The following is a 16,997-nucleotide window of genomic DNA, read 5'->3' on the forward strand; positions in this document are numbered from 1 at the left end:
AGTCTGGTTTGGGTTGGGTTGTTCTGCGGGAGGAGACCAGACAGCGACGTCATCGGTCTCATCGGGTTAAAGAAGGACGGGGAAGGAAGTCGGCCGTGCCCTTTCAAAGGGACCATCCCGGTTTTTACCTTGAGGGATTTAGGGAAATCACGGAAAACCTAAATCAGGATGGCCGGACGAGGGGATTGAACCGTCGTCCTCCCGAATGCGAGTCCAGTGTGCTAACCACTGCGCCACCTCACTCGGCTGTGTCGCCTGGTCGAATCGTGCAACATCCAGATTTGTGGGGCATACGGATGTAACAGTGGACCATTGTTGGACACCGTGTGAACATGACGGCAGACGTAATCGTCGGCAAGTTTCCGGTCGACCACCACAAGGGAGGATCGCCGTATTGTTCGCCAAGCACATCGTAATCCCTTCGCACCTGCTCCTGCCTTCCGAGAACATGTAATACACTCCCTGCAACATTTTGTGGCGTCCTGCAGCATTGGTTGGAGACTATCAGTAGCCGGACTTGGGATTTACCCGCCTATGCCGAGACTGTCGCAACCACCACTAAAGAAACTGCTGCGTTTGGAGTGGTGCCGTGACAGGGAAGCACGGACTGCTGATGAAAGACGCCGCACTGTGTTCAACTGTGAATCGCAGCTCTGCGTTACCCCAGACCACCACCGTCGGCGACTATGGCGGCGACTTGCAGAGATATCCAATCCTTTCAATCTTTTGTAGAGGCACAGAGGTGTTATTCCCTGCGTCGTGGTGTGGGGAACCATCGGTTATGACCTAAGGTCACGACTGGTAGTGGCTGAGGGAGCTCTGACGACACAACGCTACGACACTCACATCCTGCGTCCTCATGTGGTACCTCTCATCTGACAGCATCGAGGTGCCATTTGCCAACCGGATAATTGTCGTCCCCACGTGGCGCGTGTCTCTATGAACTGTCTGTGTGGTTGTGTAGTCCGTTGGGTAGCAAGATCCCCAGATCTGCTTCCGATACGACATGTATGGAACTGGGTCGGACATCAACTCCGTCCTAGTGCCGGCATTTCAGATATCAATGACCCCGTAGCCCAGCTGGCTTCGGGCTTTATAACACCCTCCTCAACCGAATCAGCGCATGCGAGCAGGCCAGAGGGGATACGAGTCATACTGATAAGTGGGCTTATGCTGCCAAGTTGTTCGTAAATTTGACTCGGTATTGTAATCATTGAAATAACTTCACATAGCCTCTCAACACGGTAAGATTCGTTTTCTCCTCCCTTTCTGGAACCTTCTTTTTTTTTTTGTCAGACATTGTATCATGGACACACACCGCACTGCACTCCATCATTCATTGGTTGGCCATAGAACAGCGACGAAACGATGGGTAAAAGAAGTGATGCACGAACTGCATACAAAAGATGTCATACGTTGACGTAGTGATATCTCTTTTGCCAATTAAACGTTACTACTGTAGCTGCACAGCGTGCGGGGCGTGTTGTGCGTGTGTGAGGAGGTATGGCTGCTGAACGACTGCTGATGGCGGGTGTTCAGTCGCGCAGCGCGCCGGCCCGTGAACGCCAGATAAGCGCTCCGGCGCTACCTGTTGCATTCTCCGCTGCTTTATGGCCGCTTCCCTTGTTCCGCGAGCTTGTACGGCGGTCGCGTGCATAAAACAACCTCCACCTCCCTCCTAAGCGCCCACCGCTCCCATTTGGTCTGTTGCAGCCCCCGTGCTTGTATGACGTACACTCCACTTAAGCATGGCAACGAGGCCGCTTCGAACTGTGTCATTCGTTTGCCATTCAGTATGCATTACAGATAAAGGAATGAAGGCAAGTTTCAGACAGCGTCACATTCATTTCATCATTAGAGATGGAACGCTAGGTCAGCTTTCTGAATTATGGGGTTTTGATTGCCTCTAACAAAATGTCCTTTCTGCTCAAACATGTTTCGGCGTATTTGTGCCATCATCAGTGGATTGTATTTTATTAAGGTCTGATGATATAACAGTCTTAGAAATGATTCCTGAATAAAAATTAGGTCCAAACAAGTTTTTGTATCTATTGCAGTCACTACCGTCGTGCGTACGAGTTTAGGCTTTGCAGGACCCTCATCAAGTGCTCATATATTTTGTCATCTGCAAAAAAAAAAGGTGTTTTTGTGATGTATGTTGGTGAGTTCGCTTCGACTTTTACCACATGATACATTACGAAATAAGGATCAAGGGTAACAGGCAGATCCCATAGTTCTAGATTCTCGGAATGCATTTCTCGCGGCGCCCCATTGCAGACTGTTAAGGCACGAGCACATGTAATATGTTCACACATACATCAATGACTCGAAGACTTCTTAAGTAACAGAACCCAGTTTGTTGTCCTCGACGGTGAGTGTTCATCAGAGACAAGGGTTTCGTCAGGAGTGCCCCAACGAAGTGTGATAGGACCGCTATTATTTTCTGTATACATAAATGATCTGGCGGACGTGGTGGGCAGCAACCTGCGGTTATTTGCTGATGATGCTGTGGTATACGGGAAGGTGTCGAAGTTGAGTAACTGTATCACGATACAAAATGACTTAGCCAAAATTTCTAGTTGGTGTGATGAATGATAGCTGGCTCCAAATTTAGGAAAATGTTAGATAATGCGGATGACTACGAAAAACAAATCCGTAATGTTCGGATACAGCATTAGGAGCGTCCTCCTTCACACAGTCGCGTCGTTTACATATCTGTGCGTAACGTCGCAAACCGGTATGAAATGGAACTACCATTTGACGCCTGTGGTAGGGGAAGCGAATGGTCGACTTCGGTTTATTCCGAAAATTTTAGCAAAGTGTGGTTCATCTTTAAAGGAGACCCCATGTAGGACGATGGTGCGACTTATTCTGAAGTACTGCTTGAGCGCTTCGGATTCGTACGAAGTCGGATTAAAGGAAGTCAGGCGGTCTGCTAGATTTGTTACCAGCAGGTTCGAACAACACGCAAGTCAGAGACACTACGGCAACTCAAATAGGTATCCCTGAAGGGAATGTGAAGGTCTTTTCGAGGAACGCTATGGAGAAAATGTAGAGAACAGGTATTTGAAGCTGACTGCACAACTGTTCTACTGCCGCCAAATACACTTCGCGTGAAAAGCACGTAGATAAGATACGAGAAATTAGGGCTCATACGGAGGCATGTAAAGTCTTCCCCTCACTGTATTTGCGAATGGGACAGGAAAGAAAATGGATAGCAGTGGTACGCAGCGTACGGTGGCTTCCAGAATATATATGCGGATGTAGATGTTAAACACATTTTCTTTAGCCGTAATTTCGTTAACTCGGCCACCCTTCTTCAGAAAAACATCATGTTTAATGCCTTCTAGACTCTAAGGTTGTTACTACAAGATACGTAAAATTATATTTAGGCCCAATTTTTTTCAGGAATTATTCCGTAAAACAAGCTATATTTTCAGACCTTAATGGCACATGATCCACTGAGTACGAAAATATTTGAGCTATAAGGTGATTTTATCATTCGATTATCGGGCGGAGCAAAATTCTTATAATTTATAAAGGAAGGAAAGTAATGGTTTAATGTCCCGTCGATACCGAAATCATTAGAGACAGAGCACAAGCTCGGACTGTATCGAGGATGGGGAAGGAAATCGGCCGAGCCCTTTCAAAGGAACCATACCGGCATTTGCTTGGAATGACTTAGGGAATACGGATGGCCGAACACGGCTTTGAACCGTAGGCCTCCCGAATGTGAATTCAGTATGCTGACCAATACGCCACCTCGCTCCGTTCGTATAGCTCAGTCTGAAAACAAGGCTGTTGTTGGAGCATCAAAATCAAAGCATTACGAACTCGTGTGTCTGATTAAAATTACATGGTATTCTACAATTCACGCCTTCGAAATTATATCCTCCATTATGAATTTTCAACGCCACGCGGCAACTGTCCAATGCTGCCATCGTGGACATCAACATTCACAAAAATTGTTTTGGGCTCCCCACTGGAAAACATTCTTTTAGGAAATAATGTTCCGGAGGAGTGGCTGCGGTACAACCGTGGGGTCTTTTCAATTCTCTCTGCAGCGAAACGTGTGTTGTCAAAGCTTCCTGGCAGATTAAAATTATGTGCCGGGCCGGAATACGATCCCTGAACCTTATCTTTCGTTGGCGATATTCTTGAGAAGTGTGTTGTCCGACCGAAGTATCCGCGCTAAATTTATTGAAGGCGTCTGTCTCAAGCAAGTGCATGCGCGCAGGAATTAGGGTAACTGGATGTTTTCCTCAAGATGAAAGGCATTTTGCGCATCTTTTGTGATTTTTATTACTGAACGGTCGCAAATTAACAAAAACTTACTTATCCACTAAAGAATTAATCTATCTGTTATTGTTTCGTATGATTATTGTTGTCTGCCAATTTTTTTAACCCTTGCATTTCTTTTTACTACGTGGAAGAATGGGGTCGCTATCTCTGAGGGGGGTCACATCAGCAGAGATGAACCTTCAGCGGAACAGAGCCTAATTACCGTTAATTACTTTCCTCGAATATCGCCTTAATTGATCAAAATTGAATGTAAACGATTCCACGAAGACCGCAATAATTAATTAACGGGAAGCTCCATTCAAACACGAACGAAAATGGAATTAATTACTCACGAGGCTCGCTGAGATAACTTAGTTTCTCGCGCGCTGCATTTTTACGTATACCTAGTGAGAACGTCCTCTGTTTTTCTGTGCGTTCTTAAATGCACAAAACATGCACAATCAGCACCGCGTGTTATCTTCATGCCAGAGGAGACCTTGGCAAGAGAGGCAGCAGTGTCGCGTTCACATCCGAGGAAAACACTTTGCTACAATACTTGCCACGTGCTTCATGAGTTGATGATCCTACAGTGACTGCTACGTTGCTAAAAAGATTACGGACATAGCTTGCGTTTGTTTCTTTTGCGTCACATGACGGTTCGCTGAAAGGTTCCGCGCAATTATTTCCTATATCCACCTTCACTTTTAGTGAGCATGGAACTATCCCTACAACTCGGTCGGGTATGATAATGTTTACTTAGGTGCGTCTTTCTGACATTACCTCATTTTCAGTTTTATCTTCCGACTTTCCATTAATAATTAAACGTGTTTCTAATATGGTTTTCCATATGTTTGCGTCCAAAGCCATCAAATATTGATTGACGAATGACACGGTTCTGCTGAGGGTGTCTGTTACTCGAATAAAATATTTTATTCGTAGCCATTAGTCAGATTCTATCACATCATCATTGTCAGTATAATTGACAATGACCACGTTGTCGAAATTGGACAGTGATAAACTGCTACATTTATGACAAGAATAGATTGTTGCCCGCCGTAAAGATGGCAGACAGGCGCAGCGAAAAGACTGTTACACATCGAGCATTCTGCCAAAGGAAAACATACGTACCCACACACACACACACACACACACACACACACACACACATCACGCGCAGATGATCATTATCTCCGGCCTCAAAATGTGTGCGTTTGTTTCCATTCTGAAAAAGACTTTAGCCAAAAGCTCGCTGTAGAACAGTTTTTTCGTTGTGCCTGTCTGCGATTCAGTGTGATATCTTTACTTTAATAGCAACCTGTCCTTTTTATAATATTTTTGATAAGTCCAGTCTGGAATTTCCATTGTTTGAAATTGCTACATTTAATTATTTAAAAAGTGTTTTTGACGCCAATTAAAGTGGCAGCAGCAGCAGCATCATAATTCTGTGCTGTTTTTTTACCTCCCCCATTACTCTGGGCGGGAAAACAGTTGACTTCCTGCAGTAATATCACACATGGCCTACAAAGAAAACAGTATTCTCTACAAGTAGTCACATTCTTCATACAGATTTAGAAGCAACTCTTATTGTCATGAACCATGGTAATGCTATGGCAGAGGAACACAAACCTTTGACCTTCTGTGTCGTTGTCACATTCATCAGTCGAGAAACTGGTGTGATGCATCTGTCCAAGCTAGTCTGTATCATGGAAGGCAGTTTCTCTGCGTAACAACTCACACTTCTTCTTTGTGAACCTGCTTGCTGTAATCAAGGCATTGTGTACAATTTTCCCCCTCGACAATGCCCTCCATTACCAGACTGACAGTTCTTTGATGTCTCAATACGTATCCTATTATGCTATCCCTTCTTTTACTCAAGTCGTAGAGTTAACCTTTTCTCTCTCCAGTTCAGTCCAGCACCACTTCATTATTTAATCGTTATGTCTTTATGATTTTTGGCATTCTTCCTTAGAACTGCGATTCAAAACATTTTACCTCTTGTCTGAGGTGTTAATTGTCCATGTGTCACTTGCATATAAGACTACACTTGAAAAGAATATTTTCAGAAAAAGACTTCGTAAAACTTAACTGCGTTTGTCTAGTGACGAGCCCCGGTTTTGCACGGGTAGCACGAAGTATGTACGGCCTGTCTGGCGTAGCAGTAATTTTGCTTACGGACAACTGCGTATAGTTATGTTTGAAATTCGGAGACCACCGTGAAGTAACTGAATATTAACTCAAGATCCTAGTTAACTTAAACGATTCGGAAATATTTTGTGAGGATGGGTGTTGTACAGTTTTAATGATCGTTAAGAATTGCATTATGAAATATGCAGCAATAACGGTGTATTTCATTAATGACTATCGATTTCGGTCTAGGATCAGACCATCATCGGGTCCAAAAACCACGTCAGCTACGCATTATCGTAACTGTAATAACTGCTGTCAAATGTACATTTCAATGTATACCACACGTACATATCAATGATGGAACAATGTACTTCCGATAAATTCTTACAATTACAGTAATGCATAGCTGACATGGTCTTTGGGGCCAACGATAGTTTGATCCCAGACTGAACCGATAGTCTCCGTTGCAGCTTTATATTGCATAATGCAGTTCTTGACATTAAAAGATTCAAGTAGCTCACGCCAGGAAAATTCTCAGAGTGCATGATTTAATCGACATTCATCGTCATAATTCAGCCAATTTGCGCGAAATATTTATAAATTACATAAAGAAATCTTCTTCGTGAATCTGTCTGTCTATTGGCGGAAACCGCATCAAAATCCCTACAGTAGTTGCTGAAATTAGGCTTCAGATACAGACAGAAAAAAGGGACATCGAACTTCACTTTATAATATGTACTAATGACAACGTACTTCCATTTTTCGAGAAAGATTTTCTTCGTATCGCAAGCCTGCATTTTACATCTCCTTATTTCTACCATCGTAAGTTATTTTAGCACCCAAATAGCAAAATTCGTCTACTACTGTTGCTAGCTCATTTACTAATCTCATTTCCACAGCATCGTCTGATTTGTTAGACTACATTCCATTACCTTAGTTCCACGTTTATTGGCAGTCACCTTGCAACCTCCTTTGAAGATACTATCCATTCTTGCGCTCAATTGATTTTCCAAATCACCATCACCAGCAAACCTTTAAGTTTTCGGTTCTCCTGCCTTGTCTGTAATTTACTTTCGAAGATTTTCCTTCGTTTCCTTTACTGTTTACTGTTTGCTGCATTACAGATCGAACAGCATGGGGATGGGTTACAACTCATATCTTACTCCCTTGTCGACTACTGCCAGCCGCGCGGAGTTAGCCGAGCGGTCTTAGGCACTGCAGTCATGGACTGTGCGGCTGGTCCCGGCGGAGGTTCGAGTCCTCCCTCGGGCGTGGATGTGTGTGTGTTCGTCCTTAGGATAATTTAGGTTAAGTAGTGTGTAAGCTCTGATCACCTTAGCAGTTAAGTCCCATAAGATTTTTTGACTACTGCCATCCTGCCTCTAGTAAGTTCAGTCTGGTTTCTACTGGAGATAACTTTTGACTCCGTGCATTTCATCCTCTATATTTACAAGTGCTATAAATGTGGATTTTTCTTTCTTCAGTGTATTGTCTAAGGTAAGTTATAGGGTCAGTCTTGCCTTGCATTCGTCATAAATAGCACTGGAACAATAAAGCCCCGTTGGCCTACTACGTGCTTGTCGATATTTAAATACGCAAGCAATGTTCATCTGCCGTGCATGCATATCTACCAGCTGCTCCCAGTTTCCGATGTCCCTTCCTTTCGAGGGGAGGTGCTCGATAGGACTGCTTCGACCCGGGAGGGAAAGCTGGCACATATTGCCGCGCATATTGGAGGCACAGGCAGAGGCAGAGGCAGAGTCTGGAGTGACGGGGCGCCGGCGGACGCCCAAGGACGTCGCCGCAACAAGTTACCGCCGCACAGCTGACGCCGACGCCGACGCCGTAGAAATTGTCGCTCCACCTCCGCGCCACTCGTCGCCTAACTTCATATACCGCTGGAGTAGTCCCATTTCGAAAGTGACGCATTTATCTTCGCTATGAATATAAATTGAAAACGGTGAGAGAGAGCGGGATATTTATTAGCAGCGAGTCTGCTCGCCGCGCGGCCCTGCTTCTGCGCGGGACTTCTGCACCGGTTCCGACTCGCCGCTCCGTGTGCACCCAAGTACCTACCTAGTGGTTGTTCGGGTTCGTGGCACGCCCACTGCCGCAATTATAATCAGCTGTTCACTCTAAAAAGACTTCTGGCGCCGCTGCTGCCGGTAGCAGCCGCTTCGATAGAAATCGGAAGGCGGTGTACGTCCCCAGACCTGACATTTCCGATCGCTACCAGCTTTATTTTTCAATAATATGTGTAGAGTCTGTCTTCATTGAAAACGTCAATAAATGAAAACCATTTAAAACTCAGTTACATGTAATGTTTTTGTGTAAACTTCGCTGCCGGCCGAAGTGGCCGTGCGGTTAAAGGCGCTGCCGTCTGGAACCGCAAGACCGCTACGGTCGCAGGTTCGAATCCTGCCTCGGGCATGGATGTTTGTGATGTCCTTAGGTTAGTTAGGTTTAACTAGTTCTAAGTTCTAGGGGACTAATGACCTCAGCAGTTGAGTCCCATAGTGCTCAGAGCCATTTTGTAAACTTCGCTTCAGTAGGATACGTATGCTTTCGTTTATGGTTACGTACATGCGATGAACACTTCGCCGTATGCTGCCTGCAGTAGGCTGCGCAGAGAATGCTGTCGCTGCCGGCCGAGTCCTTCGGCTTCTACAGGTGCAGCTGCTGTGATCAGCTACTGCGCTCAGAACCTTCTTACAGCGCCGGCTGGAGTGGCCGAGCGGTTCTAGACGCTTCAGTCTGGAACCGCGTGACCGCTACGGTCGCAGGTTCGAATCCTGCCTCGGCCATGGATGTCTGTGATGTCCTTAGGTTAGTTAGGTTTAAGTAGTTCTAAGTTCTAGGGGATCGTTTAGCAAGTTTAGAAACAATTTGGTTAACCTGTTCTTTATCTTGTTTCATCACTTTTCATGCATCTTTTCTATGGGAAGAGTGCCATTATTATAAATAACTACAATTTTACCTCTATCTAGCGAACAGATGTATAAAAAATTATAGAGTTAAAAGAAATAATGAATACTGAAATATTTCAATAACACTCTCTCTCTCTCTCTCTCTCTCCAGACATAATTTTATTCGTCTGTGACATTTTGGATTTAGAGCTCCATTATTAAGAGAGACGGGTCTCTGCCGCTTCTGTTTTTCATTTTCGCTATTCACGAGGCTAGTGATTAGAAACATCAGCAAACTTTATCAGCATTTTAGTGAAATACGGTTTTCCTCGCAAATACACTTTTCATGGAAAACGAAGGTGAAAATCGGGAGTAGGTGAACACGCATATAATGAACAGCATTCGCTGATGATGGATATATAACGCCGAATCGAACCGAACTTCAGTGTAGAAAAGTCAAATTATAGTTACTGCAGACAGAATTTAGCTGCCGTAATACTTTTAACTAGAAGTAAGTAAAAATCAGTGGCTGCCACACAAAGACGAAACTTTTGTTGATAAACGTTACCATATTTATCATATAGTTTATAGAAACGACTGAGGTACCATCATAAAGTGAAACATCTCGATTTATTTTTGTAGGAAAGTCCTTTTAATTCGACATGTCTCCTGTGTAGGACAGACCGCCCAAAATTCAGTTCCTTTAATAGGTTCAAATGGCTCTGAGCACTATGGGATGTAACATCTAAGGTCATCAGTCCCCTAGAACGTAGAACTACTTAAACCTAACTAACCTAAGGACATCACACACATCCATGCCCGAGGCAGCATTCGAACCTGCGACCGTAGGGGTCGCGCGGTTCCAGACCGAAGCGCCTAGAGCCGCTCGGCCACATCGGCCGGCTCCTTTAATAGGTCCACTTACATTGCAACAACTGTGTCTAGATCTGACTATTATTCTCGCAGTTTTATCTACGAATCAACTCTTTGTTTCACGTTCAACTGATGTTATCATTTAGCCGAGCTGTCTGAGGCGCTCGAGTCTTAGACTGTGCGGCTGGTCCCGGCGGAGTTTCGAGTCCTCCCTCGGGCATGGGTGTGTGTGTTTGTCCTTAGGATAATTTAGGTTACATAGTGTGTAGGCTTAGGGACTGATGACCATGGCAGTTAAGTCCCATAACATTTTAGAAAAGAAAAAAAAGGAAAAATATGTTATCATGGAGGTGGCGGATTGAATTAAACCCGAGGTCATAAAAATATAAGGGTCAGTCCCAACTTTTATATGAAAAGTTACGCTCAGTTAGGTGGCGAAACGGTTTCTGGCGCTCACGTCAGTCAAAAAAAATATGGTTTCACGTAAATTAATTTTAGTTTTTCTCCAAATAATTCACAAGCATACCGTACGCCTGTATACTGTCGATAAACATCCAATCCGACGTAATGCAGTTTGTAATTGTTGGTGGAATGTTTGCGATGTCTCCGCCTTTATGGTTACCCCTATTACCTATTACCCACCGTATATGTCGAATATGTCACCTTTAATTCGCTCGCGTGGTGTTGTCAATAGAGAAGTACTAACAGGGGAATGGCTCGGACAGGAGAGCTCTGACTTCGAACGGACCAGTCATTGGCTGCCACCTGAGCAACAGATCCATCAGGGGCACTGAAGCTGCCGAGGTCGGCTGTTGGTGACGTGAATGCGAAGCGTTAACGCGAAGGAACAGTCACAGCTAACCCAAGACCATCCAGGCCCCGTGTACTGACGACCACGGCCCATCGAGCATTGCGGAGGGCGGTTGTAAAAATCGAATGAAACCAGCGAAAGGAATCACTTTTCTCAACTCGTACCAGCAGTCCAGCTACCACAATGACTGTGGTCAAGGATGGGAACCAGTGGTTGAGCGAATCCTAATAAGCCATACATTTCTATACTCAGTGGTAAGCGACGCTTGAGGTGCTGTAAAGGATCACACTATACCCTGTGGCAGTCCGATGTAAGGGTTTGGGTTTGGCGAATGCCCGGTGAGCATTATATGCCATGTGTAGTGCCAACAGTGAAGTAAGGAGGAGGTGGTGTTACAGCATGGAAGTGTTTTTCGTGATTATAGCGTGATCCCTTTATTACACTTGATTTGATTTGATTTTAACAGGAGAGCTAAAACAGCTTAGGTCTAACCCGCCGCTGCCCGCACCGAAACTTGGTTTGTTGTGCGATATCGCTCCCTCTATATCTAGTAAAGCCAACCAGTGCCCTTAAATAGTGCAAGGAGTCCCTCTACCAGTTTTTTGTTAGGCACAATTTCTTCAGGTCTAGTTGTCCCGAAGATTCTGTATCTTTTACTCTCCAACGTCATGCATTCAAAGATTAGGTGCGATGCAGTTTCTTCACCGTCATCACAGATCCTACGTTTAGGGTCCTCTTCCATTATACCCATTGTGTGCAGGTGTTTTTTGAAGTTCCCATGGCCGGTCATCAGTCCAGTCATGAGTTTCATCTCTTTCCTGTTCAATCCCAGGATTACAGAGCTTCTTTTAAAACATGGCTTGGGCATCATTACCTTACCATGTTTTTGTTTATGGACCTTGGTTCAATATCCTACGTGCTGTTTCCTAAGCCAGTTCCGTAGTTCTAATTTGATCATAGTCTTGGTGATTGTCAAGACAGGTTCCGGTCCAATAAATGGAGTTGTTGCCCTCATCCTAGCCAATCTATCAGCTTGTTCATTGCCACAGATCCCTGAGTGGCCAGGGATCCACACTAGGCACACCCTATTGCTTCCCCCTAGCTCCATCAGAACCCTGTGGCAATGTGCAACAATCTTAGATCTTCCCAGAATGAGATTTTCACTCTGCAGCGGAGTGTGCGCTGATATGAAACTTCCTGGCAGATTAAAACTGTGTTCCCGACCGAGACTCGACAGTTTTAATCTGCCAGGAAGTTTCATATCAGCGCACACTCCGCTGCAGAGTGAAAATCTCATTCTGGAAACATCCCCCAGGCTGTGGCTAAGCCATGTCTCCGCAGTATCCTTTCTTTAAGGAGTGCTATTTCTGCAAGGTTCGCAGGAGAGCTTCTGTAAATTTTTGAAGGTAGGAGACGAGATACTGGCAGAAGTAAAGCTGTGAGTACCGGACGTGAGTCGTGCTTCGGTAGCTCAGATGGTAGAGCACTTGCCCGCGAAAGACAAAGGCCCCGAGTTCGAGTCTCGGTCGGGCACACAGTTTTAATCTGCCAGAAAGTTTCAATCTTAGATCTTGTTGCAGTTATTACACTTTAAAAAAAACTAAATATGGAAGGGTATGAACAAATCTTACAGCATTATGTACTGCGTGCAGTAGAGGAACGTTCGGAGTCGATGGTTGTTTCTATCAGAATGATAATACACAGTGTCACAAAGCAACATTTGTGAAGCACTGGACTGTGGGAAATAACATTTCTGAAACAGACTGACCTGCCTACAGTCCCAGTCTAAGCACAAAGGAACATATTTGGAATGAATAAGAACATCGACCCCACGCTCCAGTATCACTACCTTCTTAGGTTTTGGCTTTTGAGAAAGAAGAGGCTGCCATTCCTCCATAGATATTCAGGATTTAATGGAGCAAAGGTAAGTTAATCGAATGAATTGTTCTAGAAAATTTCGAAAATAGCAAAGTGCCATTCAAAACAAGCCGTCAGGCATGCAGTCTTCTGGTGTCGACCCACTGCGAGGTAATCAGAGATTGCATATTGCTGTAACAAAGTAACTTCGTGAAAGATCGGAGGGGGGATCCGTTTATGCACATACTTTACATTTCGAACTTGGCAATGATTGATACCTGCCTTTTTGGAAAGAGGAGGCACTGGTTAAGAGGAGGCGGCCTTCATACGAGAACAGAGACGCAGTGTCATTGCGTGACTCAACAAATAAGCGACAACATTCTTGGCAGGTGGTACTGGAAATACCGTTATCTTCGTCTACTGCTTGGAATTTAGTCGCTAAAAGCTACTTAATTTTTTTCGGTGACGTTCGTCTCTGCATCTTCTAAACATTTCCTTTTTGACCGTTTCCCTTCTTTGTATTCTTGAATCTTTCTCAGCGGTAATTAATCGCGATCGCTTCTCATGTAAGCACTGACAATACCTTGAAAATATAAAGAAGCAAAATATCTGAAAGTATTATTTAGCCGTAGGGACCAACATCAGTTAAAAATAATGTGCCAGTGTGAGATGGCATGATGGAATTATTAGTACTAACCAAGAAAGAAAATAAAAATGTTCATTTAATGTGGCTACAGGCACACTCAGGTATCAGACAGCATGTAGAAGAAGATGGCCTTGCAGAATACAGCATTAAGGAACGGAAACCACTTCTTATACAACCTCAGTATTTCAGCGTTCTCAACGTTTCAAGAAAATTGGTATACCGCGAGGGATTAGCCGAGCGGTCTGAGGCGCTGCAGTCATGGACTGTGCGGCTGGTCCCGGCGGAGGTTCGAATCCTTCCTCGGGCATGGGTGTGTGTGTTTGTCCTTAGGATAATTTAGGTTAAGAAGTGTGAAAGCTTAGGAACTGATGACCTTAGCAGGTAAGTCCCGTAAAATTTCACACACATTTGAACAAAATTGGTATACCAGCAATGGCAAACACCGCAGCTGGAAAAGAAATTTACGTACGCTAAATTCCAGCGTTCCACACATGAAAAACAGGGGTACAATTAGAAGAATCTAATGTGACGTCAGTTACCCTAATAAGGTTGGGGACACGTATTTCACTGTGCACGTCTTAGGATCGGAGTACACAGCGAACATTCAGAAGACGGCGGAGATTTGAACCGCGACACTTTGGGATGCACTAAATACGCTCCACACGAAAATAATCTGTGAGAACACCTCGTGAAAATGTGGATGCCAACATACATTAAAGCGCTAATAAGTCAACACATATAGAAATTAAAAGTATAACAACGTGTTCCATGTAGGAATCTGAAAGAAACCACTGACGCGTCAAATACTCTTGTTTGTTAATTTATGCGTGTATGAAATAACGATGTACTTCAGATTTAATTCTCTTCCTTACTATTAGGAGAACCGCTCGTAAATGTGTCTATTATTTCCAGCTAAAAGCCCATTACACTAAAAAAAACTGTCACTGGTTGTAAACGAAAACGCAGTATTAAACAACTAATATACCACCACGACAGATACTTTAGTCACCGTGGTGATCATGTTCGGGACTTAATATTTATTTGTTGATAATGCGCATATTTCTATTTCTGACCCTAAATAAAATTGAAATTAAAAGCCATGGTATGTCTCCAGAATCACGGGGTACAGCGTGAGCTAATTTTCAAGGTGCCTTACTTCTTTAAGCGTGACTGCAAAGTTTCTGTGTGTAGTTAGTGAGAAGATTGATGACTCTGAATACATACCGCGAGCGAGGAAGTAGTACTTCAGTTCTATTTTAACAGACGAGGAGATCCACAAGTTGCTCAGAGTCCATCCTCTCTTTTGCGCAGGTTACCATCCATTTCCGGTAGCACTGTAGCCAGGTTCTACCTGCCTTGAGATTTCAAATGGCTCTGAGCACCATGGGACTTAACATCTGAGGTCTTCAGTCGCCTAGAACTTAGAACTACTTAAACCTAACTAACCTATGGACATCACACACATCCATGCCCGAGGAAGGTTTCGAAGCTGCGCCCGCAGCGGTCGCGCGGTTCCAGGCTGAAGCGCCTAGAACCGCTCGGTCACACCAGCCCGCTCTTGAGATTTCATCGACGGTGCTTTGCCCATCAAGTATATGATGGTTGTAAATGTAGAAAATAACAGTACTTTTGAACCCTGTTAACTAACATTTTAAAACAAGCACTCTCATAAAAAAGTACTGTTTCAGCAAAAAGCCAATGAAATTTTTAAAAAAAATGAGCTGACATCGGGAAAAAACGTAATCGTAGTATATGAAAACTTTTTCAGCTATACTTAGGGTCTCGAACAACTGTAACGACAACAAGCGTTTATTTACAGTAGGAAGCCCCAGAATATAAACAACATGGCGTTTATGATTGTCATTTGTCGTAGCGGTGTTTCAGTTGTCTAATACTGTGATTTTATTTTTCTGTGACGTCAGTGCTTCCTTTTTTTGTTTTCACTAGCCTTTTGGTGGAAACAGTACAGCCATTTATGAATGGTTTTCGTAAGATTAATTGAGAAAGTTTTATGGAAAGTATATAGTTATTTATACATGTACGAATTTCCGAACATCAGTTTTTGAAGCATGCTATCTCACCCTTTTCTTACACTAACTTCGTATTACACCGACAATTTCGGGACTTTTCTTACTCATAAGGGCAGGAAAATTTTGCGAGGTTTTCCCACCGTTTATTTCGATGTGACGCATATTTGTAACATTCAAGTACGAAGTGGTTCAGATATCCATCGTCTTTTTCAATACTTATGGGAGCTTCGACGCAGAAGGTGCTGTTCATATGCCGTTTCAGCGAAAGGGCAAGTTTTTCGTGCTTGTCGTAATTCGTCTGAGCCGGGCACCGGAGCGATCCATTTAAGCTACACCTTAAAACACGCTCCATCCTTATCCAGTACAAGCTAGTGCTCCTTCGGTAGTGACGCGTCACTGAACACTAAAAGTAGACAAAATAGGGGTAAAATTGTAGAATCACAAGTGAGCAATCTGCTGTCGTATCTACTGTGAGGACCACACCGTGAAACGCGGACGTGGGTGCGGTTGGCTCGTTTCGTCCGGGAGGCGGAACTGTAGCGAGTGATTGTGGGTGGAGCCGCCCACCGGATCGGCGGGCAGGCAGCTGCGCTAGCGCGCTACTCACCGGCGTCGCACCGCGGCACGCAGAGAGGCAGCGCACGACCCCCCGTCGAGCGTCGACTGGCGTCGGCGTGGCGTCGCGTCCCTCCCAGAGACGCGGCCGAGCGTTCACGAGAACTGCCGACCGCCGGCGGCGGCCAGGAGCGGGGCCTCGGCGTCACGACGCCTCTTCACTGAGGCGCCCGTCCTTTGTTCGCTTCCATTTCACCATCAAAGGCGCTGCCCTTCTCCAATTCGCATACCGGCATTAAGGATTTCGACAAACTCGGCATAGGATGAGGTTCATTTTGAAAATAAAGCATGTTTGTTTCTCCAGATGTTTCTTCTCGAGGTAATGAAATAAAGCCTATTTTACAACAAATTTTGATATCTTAGCCTCCTCAGTGTGGCGTGGCGGGTGGAATAATAGAATTTATATGTTTTGTATTTATGCTGTTGTTTTCCGTTCTCAACACTGGCTCTCTAACTACAATATTGGCAACCAGAAAGTGATTAGCAAAACGTGAAGCCTGTAATTAGAATTCCTAGAGCCCACTTCATCTGAGAAATACATTTATAGCTACAGCTTATAGCTCTGAGGAATTAGGAGATTGTCTGGGATTCATAATCAAAAACCATTCTCTCTAAAATGTTCACTATATTCTGAAAGTCACAGACCAAAAAGAATCCACACAATCCAACTACCAGAGCAGTTCAGAGTCTAATGCGCTGATGCAACTATAACTGTTCAAATTCAATGTTTAAGTGAATGCTCGCCATAATTTAATGATAATGTTCATCAAACGCCACGCTAATAATGGTAGAATGTCTGTCCTGCGGCGGCACGTGAAAATACGACATACGCAAACTAAAGACAGATCATT

General features: G+C 44.3%; 1 long non-coding RNA gene across 3 annotated transcripts in view; it reads right to left on the reverse strand.

The window, feature by feature from the left end:
- Positions 1-16,190, reverse strand: part of LOC126187712 (uncharacterized) — a 283,923-nt gene extending 267,733 nt beyond the window's left edge. For all 3 annotated transcript variants that reach the window (XR_007537781.1, XR_007537779.1, XR_007537780.1), the window contains exon 1: positions 16,139-16,190. This is a non-coding gene — a long non-coding RNA (uncharacterized LOC126187712). The remainder of the gene's footprint in view (positions 1-16,138) is intronic.
- Positions 16,191-16,997: the final 807 nt, after the last annotated feature.

Source organism: Schistocerca cancellata, chromosome 5 (genome assembly GCF_023864275.1).
Source record: "Schistocerca cancellata isolate TAMUIC-IGC-003103 chromosome 5, iqSchCanc2.1, whole genome shotgun sequence".
Classification (NCBI taxonomy): Eukaryota; Metazoa; Arthropoda; class Insecta; order Orthoptera; family Acrididae; genus Schistocerca; species Schistocerca cancellata.